The following is an 18,227-nucleotide window of genomic DNA, read 5'->3' on the forward strand; positions in this document are numbered from 1 at the left end:
TTTCTGATTGTTTCTTTTTCTTGCCTGGTGTTCTCTGAACCTTCTGGATCTGTGCTTTGGTGTCTGACATTAATTTGGGGGAAACTCTCAATCTTATTGCTTCAAATATTGCTTTTGGTCCTGTCTTTCTTTCTTCCTTCTTGTATTCCCATTATGTGTACGTTATACCTTTTGTAGTTGTACCACAGTTCTTGGATGTTCTGTTCTGTTTTGTTCAGTCTTTTTATCTTTGCTTTCCGGTTATTGGCATATCCTCAAGCTCAGAGATTCTTTCCTCAGCCATGCACAGTCTACTAATGAGACCATCAAAAGCATTTTTCATTTCTATTATAGTGTTTTTGATCTCTAGCATTTCTTTTTGATACTTTCTTAGAATTTCCATCTCTCTGCTTACATTATCCATCTGTTTCTACATGTGATCTACTTTTTCCTTTAGAGCTTTTAGCATATTAATCGTAGTTTTACATTCACGGTTTGATAATTCCAATATTCCTGCCATATCTGAATCTGGTTCTGATGCTTGTTCATACTCTTCAAACTGTGTTTTTTGCTTTTTGGTATGCCTTGTAATTTTTTGTTAAAAGCCAGACATGATGTACTGGGTAAAAGGGACTCCTGTAGATAGGCCTTCAGTGGTGTGGCTGTCAGGTGTTGGGGGAGGGGAAGCCTTCTATAGTCCTGTGATCAGGGCTCAGTCATTTAGTGAGCCTATGCCTCTGGTCTGTGAACTGCAAAGTGCTTCTCATTCTTTCCCCCTGCCTTAAGTAGGAGAGGATGGCTAGAGGGGCCTGGAGGTAGGGGTCCTGTGGCTGGATTTCCCGTCCCCCAAGTAGATTAGGCTTTGATAAACCCCAGTAGGTTAGGGTCTGGTAAAATAATTTCTCCTGAGTCATGCCTTTCTAAGAAGAACAGAATGCTCTGGTGATTTGAAAATGGTTATTTTCCCCTCTCCCTGCCAGAAACACACGGGATTTTTTCCCTCCAGTCTTCACTGTGAGAACTTGGTAGAGCTCCTCAAGGTAAAGCTCACAAAAGTGTGGGTGTCCCCCTAAGAGTAAAGCCCCCTGGAGTTTTAACTCTCAGAATTGTCCACACTGAGCCCCACAATTAGTCAATTACAGTTCAGGTTTTCCTACCCCGACATTGGTTTCTATGGAGGCTGTGGGTTTCTGCTCTGATAAATTGTGATTCTCCTTATTTGTTTCTCCAATTTTTGGAGCATCAGTTTGCCCATCATTCTCTCATGATCTAAGGGGAGTTTTTGACTTTCAGCCTTTTACTTGTTATTAGAACAGACTGCCAACTTCCAAACTCCTTAGATGCCTGATAGGACACTGGAAGTCTGCTCAGGGGCATTGTTTTTAACATTGAAAAACTAGAAACATCCTAAGTGTCTGTCATTAGGAGAAGGAATAATTAAATTGTGGTATATTTATATGACAGAATAGTATAATGCAGTTAAATGAATATCTTTGATTTATATGATTTAAAGTGGCTATATCACAAAAACATAGAGTGAAAAAAGCAGATGCAGAACCATACACATAAGACAATCCTATATATTGTTTATGGATACATGTATATGCAATCAAAGTACAATAATGTAGCAGAAAGGTATGTATTGTCTTTAGGATAGTGATTTCTTCTGGAGGTATAGGGAGGCATTGAATCAGTGAGGCATAAAACAGGAACTTCACGTATGTGTGTAATATTTTATTTCTAAAAAGAACAAAAGATTTAAAGCAAATACAACAAAGTATTAACACCTGTTAGTTATATGTGACCCTAGGAGAGCTAATTAACCTCCAGGTGCTTTAGTTTCCTTTTCTTTGACATATGGACAGTAAAAATACTTACCATCTCATAGTGGTTGTGAGGGTTTGATGAACTAATACATATATTTCTGATATATTAAAATTAAAATATAAAGAAAAGTTACTATGAAAGAAAACTGAAATATTTTAAGAATTTAAAAGTGATATTATGTGGGTTATTATTGTAACAAGCTCTACCATACTCAACTCAAAGTAGAACAAATCCATTTGTTAGCACTCCTTACTCTAGCTGTCGTTTTATTTGAAAAATGCCACTAATGCTTCTGCTTTTGGTAATCAACTGATTAAGGGTAAGATGGAAAAACAAAGCATTAGTTTTATTTGTTCCAGAGGACTCAGTGACTGATTTGATTGCCATCAGCATTTCCCAAGGGAATGTGACCATTTTTGCTGAATCTGTTTGATTTTTGTCTCCATACTTTAATAACTCACAAGGAGACCTCCTTTTGTGTCCCTAGATTGAAATAAAAATCTTTTCAAGCTCCTAGTGGAATTTACTACTGTTTCTATTCATTAACAAAATACCGAGAAGCAGCAGGAGAGCCTTCACTGGGGACAATAGAGGGAACCAGAATGCTCCTTGAGTATTCTGTTTGTGTGTCTTCTCTTCTGATTCTTCTTTGTCCTCTGGCGTGGGTGGCGTCTGATCTGATTGATGCCTTATACCATGTTTTTTAAATCACTAGTCTTCGCGGCGTATCAGATTGCTGTGACCTTGCTTGAGATTGCTTTAAAAAGTACAGTGCTTTTGAATGACTTGAAAAATACCTTCTGTTTAGGAAAATGCTGTTGTTCTGTGCTCTGGTTGTCAGTAAGGCTGAGACTATTAAAAAGAAGATGAAGTCCTCTGGGCATTGTCTTTCTAGCTCTAACTGAAAAGAAATCTACACAATCATGTGAGCTATGAAAGCCACAGTTTGAAGCCTGAAATTTCTATTGTGAAACAGCGTGTCTTTGGGACACGTACTTTGTGGCTAAAAGGTTCGTATGGTTTCTGTAGCTATGTAATGCAAAAGCAGTTCTCTTTGACCCAACTGAGGGAAACTGTTGAAGCGTGAGTTCCTCTGTGAATTCAACGCTTGTAGCAAAATAAGAATAAGGATATTTTAGCAATTCCGGCGCAGGCTTTAGGATGAATCAGAACATTGCTCTCTGGGTCAGTTATTCTCTATGACTAAGTGAAAAAGCCTAGGGAGTCCCAGGTTTACTTTGCAGAACACGCAGCCAGGCACACACACGTTCATGGCATATATGTGCAAATATGCACACGCAAATACAGCCTATCTCCTTTGTCTGGCATTGCTGAGGAATGAGATTTTCTCTCTATAAATGAAACTTACTCAGCTAAATAGGATAGTTTAATATTTAATATGAATCTGCCTTCTTTAATAAGTATACCAAACACATTTTAACTTTTTCTTGATGATTCATCCACCACTATTAATAATTAAATATACCATTTTTATTTCTCTGTAATGCTTTGCTTTTATTCCTTACCCCTTCCCCATTACTAAAGGAATATTCATTAAAGAAAATCAGAAATACAAAGAGGAAAACACCAATTGTTATACTTATCCAGAGATAGTCAACACTAACTCTTTGTGTAAGTATTTTCAAATGCATACTCATATGCACACACATTCTTGAACAAATAGGAGCATACAATATCTTTTTCCATCTGCCTTTTTCTCATAGTGATTTATCATGAATACTTTTTTTATATCAGTAGACTCATACCTGAAACATCATTTAAATGACTATATGATACTCCATCGTACGGACATATTATATTTTATTTCAACCATTCCGTATTATTGGACAGTGAGATTATGTTCAATATTCTTAACAACAATCTCAACAAACAACAGTCTCAACAAACAAAACTGTGTTGAATGTACATGTGTGTGTTGGCATGAACATATGAATAAATATATATCCTTACATACATCTTTAATTATTTCCTTATAATAAAGTATTCGATATGGACTTTATAGTTCAAAGAATACGCAGAGTTTTGAGGATTTTGACTTGCTCTGTGAGCCAGGGCTCATGCTCAGTTCGTGTATATTGGTCTAGTGCTGGTGTCCACTCTGATTGCTCAGCGTCTGCTGCACTCGCTGTTAAATATCTTGAAATGTTTATTTTTGCAAACTATCCATAGGCAAGTTATATTACTGTGTATTCCTGCCTAGATTTACCTTTTGAAGAGAGGTGAGGGGATCTCCTTTAAGGATTTTGTTTTTATTCTCATATGAAAATAAACACCTGAAATTCAGGAAGTCTTTGAACATAGAAATTTTGGGGCTAAAAAACAGATTGTTTCTCCCAATGGATTAAAATATACAGTCCTTAAAAAGATTTAAGCAGGCATTTCACCATAACAACTAAAGACATGAGAAGGTGCTCCACATCACTAGTTATTAGGGAAATATAAATTAAATCCAAAATAAGATAGTACTACACATGTATTAGAATGGATAAGACAAAAAATAAAAAACCAAAAACCCTGAAAAACACCAAGTTCTGATAAAAATGTGGACAAGCAGAACTGTTACATATTGCGGTTGGGAATGGGGAAATGGGGTAGCCACTTGGAAAGCCATTTGACAGTTCCTTGAACATTAAACACACACTTACCATGTGATCCAGTAATTTTACTTCTAGGTGTTTACCCAAAAGAACGAAAAACTTCAGTCTATGCAAAAACATATACGCAAATATTTATCGCAGCTTTATCCATAATTGCCCGAAACTGGAAACAACCCAAATGTCCTTAACTGATGAATGGATAAAAAAGTGTGGTCCATCTATACAGTGGAATACTACTCAGAAATAAAAGAAAAAGGATGAATATTCATGCATGTAGGAATATGAATTAATCTCAAATGCATTAAGATTCAACAGGCTACATAATATACGATCCCAATTGTATTCTAGAAAGGGAAAAATTATAGGGACAGAAAATAGACCAGTGCTTGCCAGGGGCTGGGGATAACGTGAGAGGGTGACTTTAAAGTTGTACCGTGGAGGAATTTTTAGGGTGAGGGAACTGATAAATAGTGGTTGTGGCTATATGACTGTATGCATTTGTCAAAGCTAGAAGTGTCCATCAAAAAGAGTTGACTTTATTGGTGTAAATATAAAAAGTGAATTCAAATTTAAAAATTAAAATAATTCTGTTTTAATAGGAAAAGAAAATACTACGCTGTAGTGTCCTGGAGTGGCCATAAGAATGTGCATTGCATACTTTCAACCACAGGGGGCGTGGTTGACAAAAGGGCCCAGCTGCTGTGCTTGAAAGCCTTTGCTGCATTTGCCGATGACTGAGTATGGCAGCGATAACAAGGCAGCTCCATTCCTGGGGGTTATGGGATTCCCCAATGGCCTTGTTGAACCTTCCAAAGATTCCATGCCCAAAGACTCTTAGATAATGTTGCCTTGGCTTTAAAAAGGTTTTGTTTCTGATATTAGTTGAATTTGGCTCAGCTTAGTAAGTAAGATTATAGCCAAATAAATACTGTTAACCAACTAAGCCAGTAATCATCAGGACCAAATGAGCAGGAAGTCTCTGTAGCTAATGTAACAGATGGAGCAAAAGGGGCTAGTGAAGAGATAGCCTTTTCTTGTTGACAGGAGCTGTTGGGAGTACATTTTTAAATATTTGAGCACTAGTCATAGCCTCTGAGTGCTGTGGTGGCATTACAGATAGTTTCTATTCTATTGTAATTTGTCGCATTTCATTTAAGAAATGCTAGTGGTAGCTCCTTACATTGGTTTCACTGCTCATTAACGTGTCATGAACTTCAGTTTGAAAAACACTAATTTAGGTGACACTAAGGATCAATCTTGCTCCTTCAATGCTCCCTTGAATTGGAGCCTTGGCACTGGGCTCAGCCCAGCTCAGCCCAGTCATGGTCTAGTGGTTATTAATACCTCAATTCCATCAGCCGTTCATCCCGATAAAAGAAGGCCCAGACTGTGAGAATATTTTGACTCTGGACCACAGATGGGAAAATGAGATGATGTGTAATTAGTGCTACATCTTTCTTTGTTCACAAAGCTCTATTTGTTAGTCTACTTTCTACTTTTAAAGTAATTAATATAAAAATTGTTAAATTTGATTGAAATATATGGGTAGGCTAGAGGAGATTATAATAAAATAATCTAGAAACAAAAATAAGACCCCCATCCTGATCCAGAATTTCTGCCTTTGTGTAGTAGGATTGAAATCTTTACCCTACCCCATTATTATGAGGATAAATAACATAGTGAATATATGTAAAACAGGTGTATAGAGCCAAGGGTGGATCATGGTTTGCAAAGGTAGCCAAACCAGTTCCTCCCATCCCTGTATTCATGGCCCTTTGTAACATGATTTGCCATTCCTTCCATTAAGAGTTGAAGTCTATTCTCCCCCAACCAACTCCTACTTGAGTCTGGGCTGGCTTTTGAACTTGCTTTGACTAATCCAATGTGGTTTAAGTGATGTTTTGGTGCTCTTATGCTTAGGCATCAAGAGGCCTTGAGCTTTTGTTCTTATTCTTTTGAAACTCCTTAACTTCATGAAGAAGGTTTCTGGAGAATGAAAGAACAGAGAGAGAGGCTCAATCGAGAGACAACACCAATCATTAGGCATGGGAGGGAGGCCATATTGGTCTACCTAGTCCAGTTGCTGTAGACTGAATGTTTGTGTCTCCCCAAAATATGTTAAATCCTAATGCCCAGTGTGATTGTATTTGGAGGTGGGGCCTTTGAGAGGTGATTAGGTCATGAGGGTGGAACCCTCGTGAATGGGATTGGTGCCCATACAAAAGAGGCCCCAGAGAGATGCCTTGTCCCTTCTGCCATGTGAGAACACAGTGAGCAGACAGCCCATCTATGAACCAGGAAGTGGGCTCTCACCAGACACCATATCTGCTGGCATCTGGATCTTGGACTTCCAGCCCCTAGAACAGTGAGAAATACATGTTGTTCAAGTCACTCAGCCTATGGTGTTTTAGTATAGCAGCCCAAATGGACTACGACACCAGTCAAGCTTGTATCTTCCTGCAGGCACAGAGTAATTCCACATGAGACCAGCAGAAGAACCACCCAGCTGAACCCAGCACAAACTGCTGATCCACAGCATCATAAACAAATAAAATGGGTGTTATTTTCAGCTACTGATTTGGAGTAGTTTATTATACAGGGAGAGGTAAATGGTAAATCTGGTATGTTGTAAGTGTTCAATAAATGGGTTTAAACCCTTGCCTCTTGAGGGAAGGATAAACTTTATTTTGGTATAGTTTCAAAGGTAATGCTTTTTAAGTACTGAGATTTATTTCTTAGGATTAGGTGGAAAACATTTTAGAATGTTGTTTGGCTTATTATTGGTCTCACTCTCTGTTTATCTAATTTCCAGTTCACTATACCTAAACCAAAACTATTTAAGATGAAATGAGTTTATTGAAAGTTTGTAAATCAGGAGGAATCTTAGCCCTTGACTAGTTGGGGTCACTTACATGGGAATAAAGCTTGGGTAAATGGGATGCAAATATCTGCTAGGATCTGGAGACAGGTTTATACTGCACAGTGGAAAGGATCTGGGGACTTGAGCATTTTCTGTCCTTCTCTATGAAGAAACAATGAGATAGATAGTTTCTTTCTTTGAGCCTAAGAGGAGAGTATGATTCTGATATGTCAGTGGACTACTCTGAATTTTTCAAGTCTAGGTTGTTTTCTCATATAGTTTGTGGAGGACAATATTAGTAATAGCTAATGCTTGTTGAGCATTTAATGCACCAGGCATGTTCTAAGTATTTTATGATTAATCCCCAATTCCCTTCTCTGTAACAAAAGGATAATAATAGTAGGTATGGGCAAGGAAACTGAGGCATAGTTACCTGGTTTGGGTTCCCTAGAAGCAGAAATTAACAATTTTTTTTTTTTTTTGAGGAAGATTAGCCCTGAGCTAACATCTGTGCCCATCTTCTTCTATTTTATATATTGGATGCCTGCCAAAGCATGGCTTGACAAGTGGTGAGCAGGTCTGCACCTGGGATCCAAACTGGTGAACCCTGGGCTGCTGAAATAGAGTGTGGGAACTTAACTGCTATGCCACCAGATCGGCCCTAACATGGGTTTTTTTTATGCAAGTGACTTATTGTTGGACTGCTCTCAGGAGAAAGGGGGTGAAGGAATCAGGACAGGAGAAGGGAAAAAAGCTAGGCAAGAACGTGCTGTCAGCTGAAGTCTAGCTTCAACCTAATCCTATGGGGAGTTCTGGAGTAATATTTGCACCAAAAGGTTGGTCCTACCTTGAGGAAAGGAGTCCAGCCTTTTGTATCCCTGTATAAGGCAGTTATTAGCTATGGGTTGGCCCCAGCTGGGGTTTCTGGAGTGCCTAACATTCTGCGGGGGAGGAAGCTCCTGTTGCCCAAGGACGTTCTTGAGAGGAAGCCGTAGATGTGAGTCAGTAACAGAAATTACAGCAGCTGAGGGATGGGGGCACCAATGGAGAAAAGGGAGCTGGGTGGGGCATCAATAGTGTCTGATACAGTGCTTCCTTTGCGCCGATGAATCCAATTGCCTCTCACATTAAGCTCACTCTGTCCAAGTGTAACTTCTCCAGGATTCTGGCTGGTCAATTTCTGGAAAAACATACAAGAGGAGGGTTAGTAGGACAAACTGTGGCCCCTGTTGGAGCAGTTGATCTTGAGATCATAACTGATACGCATTAACTTCTGCTTTTACCTTCCATTCTATTTTTCCTCCCTCTAGGCTGGCACTTCTCCAGTTCTAGATGGCCTGCCTGCTGGAGTGATCAAGACATTCAGTCATGGAAAGTCCAAGCTCCTGATTACCATGTCTTTATCAGACCAAAGTTCTTGAATTTACCCATTTAGAATTAAAACTCAGCATAGTAATACTAAAAGATGTCCTGCAGGTCATCTGAATATCAGCCTTAACTCTATCTGCCCCCACTTGGTAGCAATAGTCCTTTATCCTCACGATGATCAGGGTTAATTATCCCTTCCAGTATGTTAACATTTCTCTTTGCTGGTCTACTGGCACAAGGAACACCAGGTAACTAGGCAGCAGCCATAGCTTTCAGTTCAGTGAGCTCTTACCGTATCACCTGGGAGACTGAGTACCCACTGAGAGTGAAGATTTCTAGACCCACATGTGCCTACAGATTCAGGGATAGGAAGCACAAGTTCCTCAAGAGGGTTCCTGGAGTGATCGTGAGCAGGACAACTCCTACTTCTACTCCTTTGTTCTCGTATATTCTACCTTTTGGAGACACAGCATCAAATAAAGGCTGTTGGTTTAATGAATATACCACATCCTCAAGGATAGCGCTCTGTCCTCACAGGGTGTCGTCTCCAAACTGGTACTGAGCTGTATCTTTAAGAAGACTATCAGCAGCAGCTTTGGGTGGTGGAGTATGTATTAGACCAGTGAATTTTGTTATTATGGGCTCACCACCATACTTCCTTTGCTGTCAAATGGGTCCCTTGACCTAAGGCAATGTTAGGAGGGATATCAACTCATAACTGGAATACTTGTCAATCCTAGTCAGAATAAATCATTGCCCTTTCTGGGGAGGAAGGGACTTGATGTAATCAATTTCACGTCAGTAGGCTGGGCGGTGTCTATGAGCGATGGTTCTGTATTGGAGTCTTAGCATTGTCTCTGTTGCTGACCTATTGGACAGTCCACAGTAATAGTAGCTAGCTCAGCCTTGGTTAGAGGGAGCCAGTGCTGTTGGGGTCATGAATGAATAGCCTCAGTCCTTGCTACTGTAGACTGTCTGTTCACACATCCATTGTGTAAGTACTGAGGTGGCCAACTATAGGAGCTGATTGCCATCCTTGTGGCAAAGTCATCCTGTTCATTGTTTACCACTTCTTCTACAGTAGATGCTCTCTGGTGGACATTAAAATGTGGTACAAAGATCTTTGTGACAATTCCCATAAGTCCTTCTACATGCCTCTCCCCCTGACACTCTTGTCCATGTTCTACCAATCTTGTTACTTCTAGGCCTCTGATCCACCAGCTAAGCAATTTGCCTCACAGAGACTGTGTATATTCTTACCTTGGTCACTTTTCTCTCTGTGCAAGATGGATGGCCAGGTACTCTGCCCAAAGCTCTCCCCACTGGTAGAACTTCCTTTCACTGCTCTCTTTCAGAGTCAACCTGAGCGGCACTGTAAACCAGCAGCTGTCCATTATTAACTTGCACTGACAGAGCTGCCCATCTCTGAACCAAGTTTAGCTTTCATTCTTCATCAGCTGCTCATGGGGAACCTCCCACCCCCAACCCAGTTATGTCCCAGTGTGAGCTGAGGGAAAGGCGTTGGTGTAACAGTGGCAAATGACATAGGAATCTGGGCCACATGTTTGCGCAGCTTTCTCGTGTCCTCTGAACCTGCTAGACACACTCCTTTAATTTTGTAGGTATTTTCAGGGTTGGTTCTCTGGAAGAAGACCCTAGGAAAAAGTTTGGAGTGCAAGATGTTTGTAAAGAATTGACATTTGTGAAAGGAAGGGGAAGGAAGCAAAACTGGGCAGAGGAGGAAGCTGAACTTCCATGCAGTTCCACCAGGGCCTCAGCTAAGCTGGCTGGGAGCTCTGCAGCAAATGGTGTCCATTGGAGTGTCTTGCAATGGCTGCAATAGCCAGGCCTTTACACCCTTGTCTCACTCAGTCACCAGATGTGGGACATGGGAATGGTGTGACCTTGAGTTAAGGGTCTCTCTGCAGCTAAGGCAGACCCTGTAGGAGCAGATAACCAGAAATTGTCTGTACTTCCTACTGTTGGCTGGCAAGTCTTTCTTTGAGGGGGCTCCATATCTACCTCAGTCAGCCTAAACTTATGACACAGTGGGATGGGTCTGACAGTATCCAGCTCTTCATCTGCAGTTACAGCTGCATATCCCATGACCAGATGCTTAGAGTCCACCAGAGCCCAGGAATATGCCAGAATCTATTTTTAAATGGTGCCTAATTCTCTGCTACAGACGGCATGCCCTTACTCGAGAAGCCTAAGGGTCTGTGCTGTGGTTCCCCTTTTGAGGCTTGCCATAAATTCTACTTGGTATCTTTCTCTACCAAAGATACCTCTACTGCAGTGGATTTGCTAAGTTATATGGCAGCTTATAGTACAGCCTGGACCTTCTGTAAAGACTTTATTTATTTATGTATTTATTAATTATTTTTGCTCCAGGACCAAATCAGGTCTAGCAGTCTTCCTCATCACCCAATAAATGAGTTGGTGCTATATTCTCAATGCAGAATATACTGCATTAAAATCTCAAATTGGCCTACCAAGTGTTGTGCTTCTTTCTTAGTAGTAAGATGTGCAAGGAGGATAAGAAGATAGTTGAGCATGACTCAGACCACTGGACGCTTAAAGATTTTACTGATGAGCTAGGCCCTTGAGTCTTCGTGGGGTTTATCTCCCACCCTCTGGAACACATAAGTCTTAGCATGGTACCCACTTGTCACTTCTTGCTAATCAGGTCTGATTTATATGATATCATCAGTATAGTGAATTAATGTGATGCTCTATAGAATGTCCGGATGGTCCAGTTGCCTTCATTATAACAGGGAGCAGGAGGATTATAGCCCTGGATCAAGACTATGAATTGATATTGTTGTCTTTCTCATGTGAATGCAAACTATGAGACAGACTTGGCCAAGACTCCATTTACTACCTCATCTCCATGATGACACTTTGCATCACCAGGTATCAGTGTCAACTCAGACCCTGTGTACAACAGCCCCCAAAGATCTGGGTATTCTCTTTTTCCACTGTATCATTAACTGGATGATTGCTATAGTCCCTTGGGGGAAGGATTGGGGAATTACCACTCTGTACACTTTCCATGGTATTTTACAATCCTTCCTAATGTAGACCCAGATTCTTCTTTAGTGAGTGAGTTCTGGGTCTAAGAATTGGCTCAGGTCTGGAAATTGGGCAAGAAGTCACAATTTTGGGAGGGCTGACTTCGGCCTTCTGCTCATCCATTCATGATCTCCTTTGGTTATATAAATTAAGAATTATCCCTGTTAGCTGTCCATTTATAGTTCCCCTAGGAACTCTATGTTTTATTTGCTGTCTCCATCGATCCCTCTGACTCAGGCCATTCTGTCCTTGCTGCCTATTATGGTAATTATGCCTTTCTGAATCTAAGGGTTAAGGGCCACCACTTGGCTTTTGCTGTTCTGGGATCCTGTCATCCTCGTGCAATAGTGAGTGCTGTTCTGTAGCAGCACCTCTTATTGTCAACTCTAGCTGTCAATCTCCAATAAGCTTCGTGTATACAAATCTCCAACTTAGAGTTTGCTTTCTGAAGACCCCAACTGCAACCTTGGGTTAAGCCAAATTAAATAAAATTTCTTTACGGCAGGGTTTTTAGATGTCTTTTATGTGAGAGTAGAATGTGAATTTTGTTGAACAGAATATAAAATTTTGAGTAGAAATCCTATTTAATTATTTTGTCAAGTGACACCTAAACTCCCAAACTAGCATTGAACTGGGCCCTCAATGTTGCCAATATTATAGGTGAAAGAGTCTCAAGTATTATTTTAATTTTTAGTTCTTTAATTAAGAACATATTTTCATATGTTTATAACATTTCTATTTCCCTCTTCTATAAACTGTTCATCATTTGCTCATTTAAAAAATTGAGTTGATAGTCTTTTACTGATTTGTAGAAGCTCTGTATATATTGTGGGAATTAGCTCTTTGCCTAATGTTATAGAAAACAGTTTTTCTTGATTGTCATTTGACTGTTGAAACTGTTTGAGCTTTCTTTTTTTGTGTGTGAGAAAGATTGGCCCTGAGCTAACATCTGCCACCAATCACCCCCTTTTTGCTTGAGGAAGATTGTCACTGAGCTAACATCTGTGCCAATCCCCCTCCATTTCATGTGGGATGCCTCCACAGCATGGCTTGACGAGCAGTGCTAGGTCTGTACCGGGGACCTGAACCTGTGAACCCCGGGCCACCGAAGCAGAGTGCACGAACCTAACCACTACACCACCAGGCCATCTCCTAAGAGCTTTGTTTACTTTTCTCTTTTCTTTTCTCTCTCTTTCCTTTCTTCTTTGCTCCCTCACTCCCTTCTTCTCTTCCTCCTTTCTTTTTTTTCTACCTTCTTTTCTAGCCTAAACTATTGCAACAATAATAGTCTGGCTTTCATTCCTGTCCCTGTCAGCTTTTTCTTCATACGGCAGCCAGAATAATTTTTAAAAAGCATATGTGTGAATATTTCATACCACTGCTTCAAATACCTCAGTGCTTTCCCATTGCTCTTAGGATAAGGTGCTAAAATGGTATACAAGGCTTCTCTAATCCGGGCTCTCGCCTCTCCTGTAGCCTCATCTCCAGCCACCTTCTTTCTTTCCCCTTGGAGCCTTCATGCAGACTGTCACCCGTCCCTCTTCATGCTCCTGCAACTTTACCTGGAAAATTTCTTGTTCTCTGGGTCTGAGCTTAAATGGCACTTCCATAGGGACAATTTTTCTACCTCTCAGCTTAGGTTCTCTGTTTCATGCCTTTATTGCATCCTGTAATCACCTTTGTAGTCTCTGACACGATTATGCGGTATGCGTAATTAACCATTTGTTTTGTTAACTATCTGTATCTCCTGCTGGAATTTAATCTCTGTGCTGTCAGGAATTCTCTCTCTCCCTCTCCCTCCTTTCGTATTCCCAGCACTCAACAAAAGGGCTAGCACATAGTAGCTGCTCACTAAATCATTGTTTAAAAACTGTTGGTTGAATGAAAGAATGATTGAAGTTTGAGAATAGGCAGCAGAAAAATGATGAAGACTTTAGTACTCTGCTGATGTATTTATATTTGAGGCTGTAGAAAATGAAGAGTCATTGAAACATTTAACAACAGAGATCAATTTCATGTTTGTTCTATTCTTCCCTCTCTTCTTACAGAATGTTGGATTTTTCAACCAATAATTATTTCTGGAGTATTTTTTTATATGACTAGGAATCTGCATGGGTACGTGGTAGGGCATCTGTAATTCTTTAATTAAATAGCAATGCATTCTTTCTACATTGATTTTGGGAATTGATTTTAAAGGTAAATCTATATCTCTATATATCTGACTTTTCTTTTAAGCAAGAAGTTCTTAAAAGAGACTTAGCATTTCTTTTCAATACTCTCCCAACCAAAGAAAAATAAAAGGTGCCATTGGTCTGAACTACATCATACTATTTTATGGACCAGGTTAACGTCGCTGTGTTACGGAATCGCAGACTCATAGACATCAGTGGTAACGATATGCTCAATGCTACTTTTGTGAAGGAAGGAAAACACTGAGTATTAGGTCTTTAGGAAAAGGGTCTACTTGTTGTCTTATATTTTTTAATCTAGAAATTATTAGGTAATGATCTGATAACAATAACAATAACAGAATAATAAACAGAAAAGATATCTCTGTGCTTCTTTGCGGAATGGCTCAATAATTTCTGTTTTAATAATATTTGAACTTACCTTCATTTATATAAGGCTTTTCATGTTCAAATTGCTTATCCAAAATTAAGCAATTAATCCTAATGCTAAACCCTGAAGACAGATAAGAATTATCTGCATTGTACAGATTAAGTCAAATGTACCATATTCCAAATGATTAATGCTTCGAAATATCCAATACCAAATGGCCTATGTTCCTCTGGAAGCATGTGGAAATCCAAATTTACATAGTAATTATGTGTTCAATTGTGCTGAGGAAGCAAGTGGCAGGCCCAGATAATCTTCCGAAAGGAAAATAATACTGGTAATATACAAAACGGAGGAAAGCAGTTTCCCTTTATCTTTGTTGAATGGTAATATTATTATTCATATATAGTGATTCCCCCCTCAGAAGTCCTCCAGAGCTAAAAACAAAAATAAAAAACCAAAACCACAAAACCCTTGATAAATGCTGTTTAATGCACAGAATAAATCCACTGGGATGGTGGAATCTGCATCTTGACAAATGAAAAGAAGCCACAGTCTATTTGGAGATAGCCATGATGCACAGCCATTTTCTTATCACTTAGTACATGAGTACTAGTAATGGGCTGCGTTCTGGTTACTATTAACATGACTTATTAATATACTATTAAGATACCTGCCTGAAGAAAATTTATGTGAGGAGAATTTGTGTTAAAAAAAGAAATTATGAAACATTATTAAGAAGTAATTCTTTAGCCTTACATTGTGGAAGGACTCTGATAAATATGCTATTTCTATTTTTGAAAAAACATAGCACTTTCTCTCTTTTTTCATAACCAAGAAACAAGTCATAACTGTTGGTGAAGAAATGAGGAAAGTTCTATCTATCTGTCTATTTATCTATCTATATATCTATCTGTCTGTCTATCTATCTATCTACCTACCTATCTATCTATCTACCTACCATCTCCTCAACACCGTATTCCACTGTGTTCAGAAGAAAGGCCATCTGCATGCAAAGCTAGAAAAGGAGGGTGCGTGGCTGATGGTATTTTAGTTCGGTGAGAACAGTTCCTTCAACACTGCCTCATATTCTGCAGAAGTGCCAGGAATATCACTATTTAGAGATTCAAGGACTTCTATTTCTGATAACATGGTGCACTGGATGTCTGGAGTAACCTTTCTTGTAAAGAACATCTACAAGTCCGGGATAAAATTTTAAAAATTAATGCTTAGATGAGCTATTAGGAAAATAAGCAAAATTATTGGAGAAATGACATGAAGGCATGAATCAGATGGGCAAGAGACAATCAGGCTCACTTTTATGAGTGATGAAAGGGGTATGGGAGACCAATCTTGGGATTTGTACAAGGTTGAAGGTTGGGCCACAAAGCTGCTACATCTTCCACATCCTCAGTGGGTGGGCCAGAAAAATCCCTGCCTCCTGGGGGATGATGTAGGCTTTCTTGCCTGTCTCTGTCTTGGCTCTGTGTACAGCAGGAAAATATGTGTCTCTTGAGAAGTCTCCAGGAGGCCTGCCCACACATAGATTTTTTTTTTTTTACCAAAATCCGTATTATTGTGGCTTAAAAAAACCTTTAAGTGAAAACTAAAGTGCTCTCAGGCTTTGGGTGTTCCTAGGCCCCAAGCGAAATCAAAGGCAAATTTCTCTGGAAGAATTCATTATCAACTCAAGCATCAGTGAAATCCCACAGATAAAATTCCTGTGCACATGAGTAGACAATAAAATTATAAAATACGTGCAGAACCATGAGTAAGAACCAGTGAAAATATCAAACTACAGAACCAGACCAACAAAGACTGTGGAGATTGGAACTTATCAGACGCCAAATGTGGTATGAATATTTAATATTTTTAAAGGAGAAACAGAATACCATCAAAAGTACTACAAAGGAGAAGAGTCTACCAAAAATAACCAATTAGATTTACAAAAAAGAACAAGAAGGGCTCCTGAAAATGAAATATATAATAATTGTGAGAACAAAGGACTGTTTACATAGGAGATTTGACATGATAAGGAAAGAAATAACGAACTGTTATGTGCCCTGAAGAATAGTGGTGCACAGCTGGAAAATATGAAAGAGAGATGCATGACATGTAAGACGGAATAAGAGGGCGTGATACGTATCTAATTGGAGTCCCAGAAGGAGACTTCAGAAATTGAGGGAGAGATAATATTTGTAAGAAATAATAGTGAGGATCATCCAAAAATAATGGAGGGGGTGCACCTCTAAATCTAGAGGCCCAGTGAATCCCCAAGAGAATCTTTAAAAATAAATCCACGCTGAGATATCTTCTAGTGAAACTGCAGAATCTCAAGACAAGTGAAGATCTTAACAGCTGCACAATAATTACTTACGATTAATTTCTACATAGCAACAATAGGAGCCAGAAGACATTGTAATAAAACTTTTAAAGGGCTGAGATAAAATTATTATTAACCTAGAATTCTATGCCGTGTAAAACTCTCTTTCAAGATCAATTGCAGAACAGATGCTAATTAGAGAAAATTCTAAGATTGACTTCAAGAAGCAGCAAAATACTCTCAGAAGGAGGATCTGAGAAGAAGGAAAGGTGAGCAGAGAAAATGGTAAATATGTAGATAAATCTAAAAAAACCACTGAGCATGTTAAACATCAATAACAATACCTAATTTGTGGTTTAAAAAGATGGCAGTGAGTTAAAATACTGGAAAACTGTAGCTTTCAACTTGAGAAAGTGTGGCCTGATTTAAAGTATTCAAAGTCCTTATAGTAACTGAGAGGAGGGGAAAGTAATCACTAAAATAACAGGAGAGTATAACATTTCCAGCATATTCAAGGGAGAAATATGAAACAAGAGATTTACTTATGTAAATTAGTTCAACTCTGTTAAGCTGTCTGTATGCACTAGAGAACTTTGCGCAATCTGTTCTTCACTTCTCATTTTAACCCTCTTTCTCTTCTGGCATCTTTTCCTCTTTCCTTTCATTTTTTCTTTCCTTAATCACTCCTTGGGCACCTGATATGTAATGGGACTTAGGTGGGTGCTGTGGATTCAGAGATAAATAAGACAAAGTTCCTATTCGGAAGCAGTTCAAAGACCAGCTACTCTCTAGCAGCTCTGAAGGAAGGAAGATTCCGATGAGATGAAAAAGGCATAATTTTGATCCATGGGAATATGAATGGAGCTTCCAAGAGGGCGACTACGTGAAACCAGAGAAGATGAGGAGGGCACCAGACACCGAGCTATCAACACAGCTCTGAGTTGCAATTCTGAGAGTGACATAGATAATTTTCAGTGACTTGGAAACCGCATTTGATCATTTAATGCGACTTTGATATTTTCTGTGAAAAAAATGATCAAGTTGACAAAACGAAAATCTAGGAACCAACTTTCTGCAGATGTTTTTGCCTTTTCCAGAATTTATAGAATACTTACTGTGTGCTAAGTACTTTACATTTATTGAACTGCTTCATCTTCTCAAATGACAGATGAGGTAGGTATCTCTGTTTTAAAGATGGGGAAGCCCAGGCTGAACTGGCGAAGTGACTTACGCAAGAACTATCTGACTCCAAAACGTGGATGCTAAACGAACAGAAAGGGATCCACGCTTGAGTAAGTTTGGGATATGCAGGATTAAGGACGGTGAAGCAGGCAGCTCTCCTGACGTGTCTGTCTCAGCTACTTTACGTGTCTTTCAAAGGGCAGCGGTGTGCAGCATCTCCCAAACTTGCAAAACTGGTGTGTTTAACTAGCACAACTCAACAGATGCAATCCAAATGCAAACTTATTTTGTCTCCCACCATCTCTCTTAGATTTTTTCAGGGCGATATAGCTCCCTAGCCCCTAGATGGAAACTTGACAAGGCTAGGTTTTCTGGTCTCTCAGTAACAAAATCTTTGATTCACTTTAAGTTGGTAACAGCCTCTTAGGTCAGTCATTAAACC

General features: G+C 39.4%; 1 pseudogene; it reads right to left on the reverse strand.

Moving 5' to 3' along the window:
* The window catches only part of LOC103566698 (actin, cytoplasmic 1 pseudogene), a 63,264-nt pseudogene that overhangs the window by 22,438 nt on the left and 22,599 nt on the right, over nucleotides 1-18,227 (reverse strand).

Source organism: Equus przewalskii, chromosome 3, assembly GCF_037783145.1.
Source record: "Equus przewalskii isolate Varuska chromosome 3, EquPr2, whole genome shotgun sequence".
NCBI classification, from domain to species: Eukaryota; Metazoa; Chordata; class Mammalia; order Perissodactyla; family Equidae; genus Equus; species Equus przewalskii.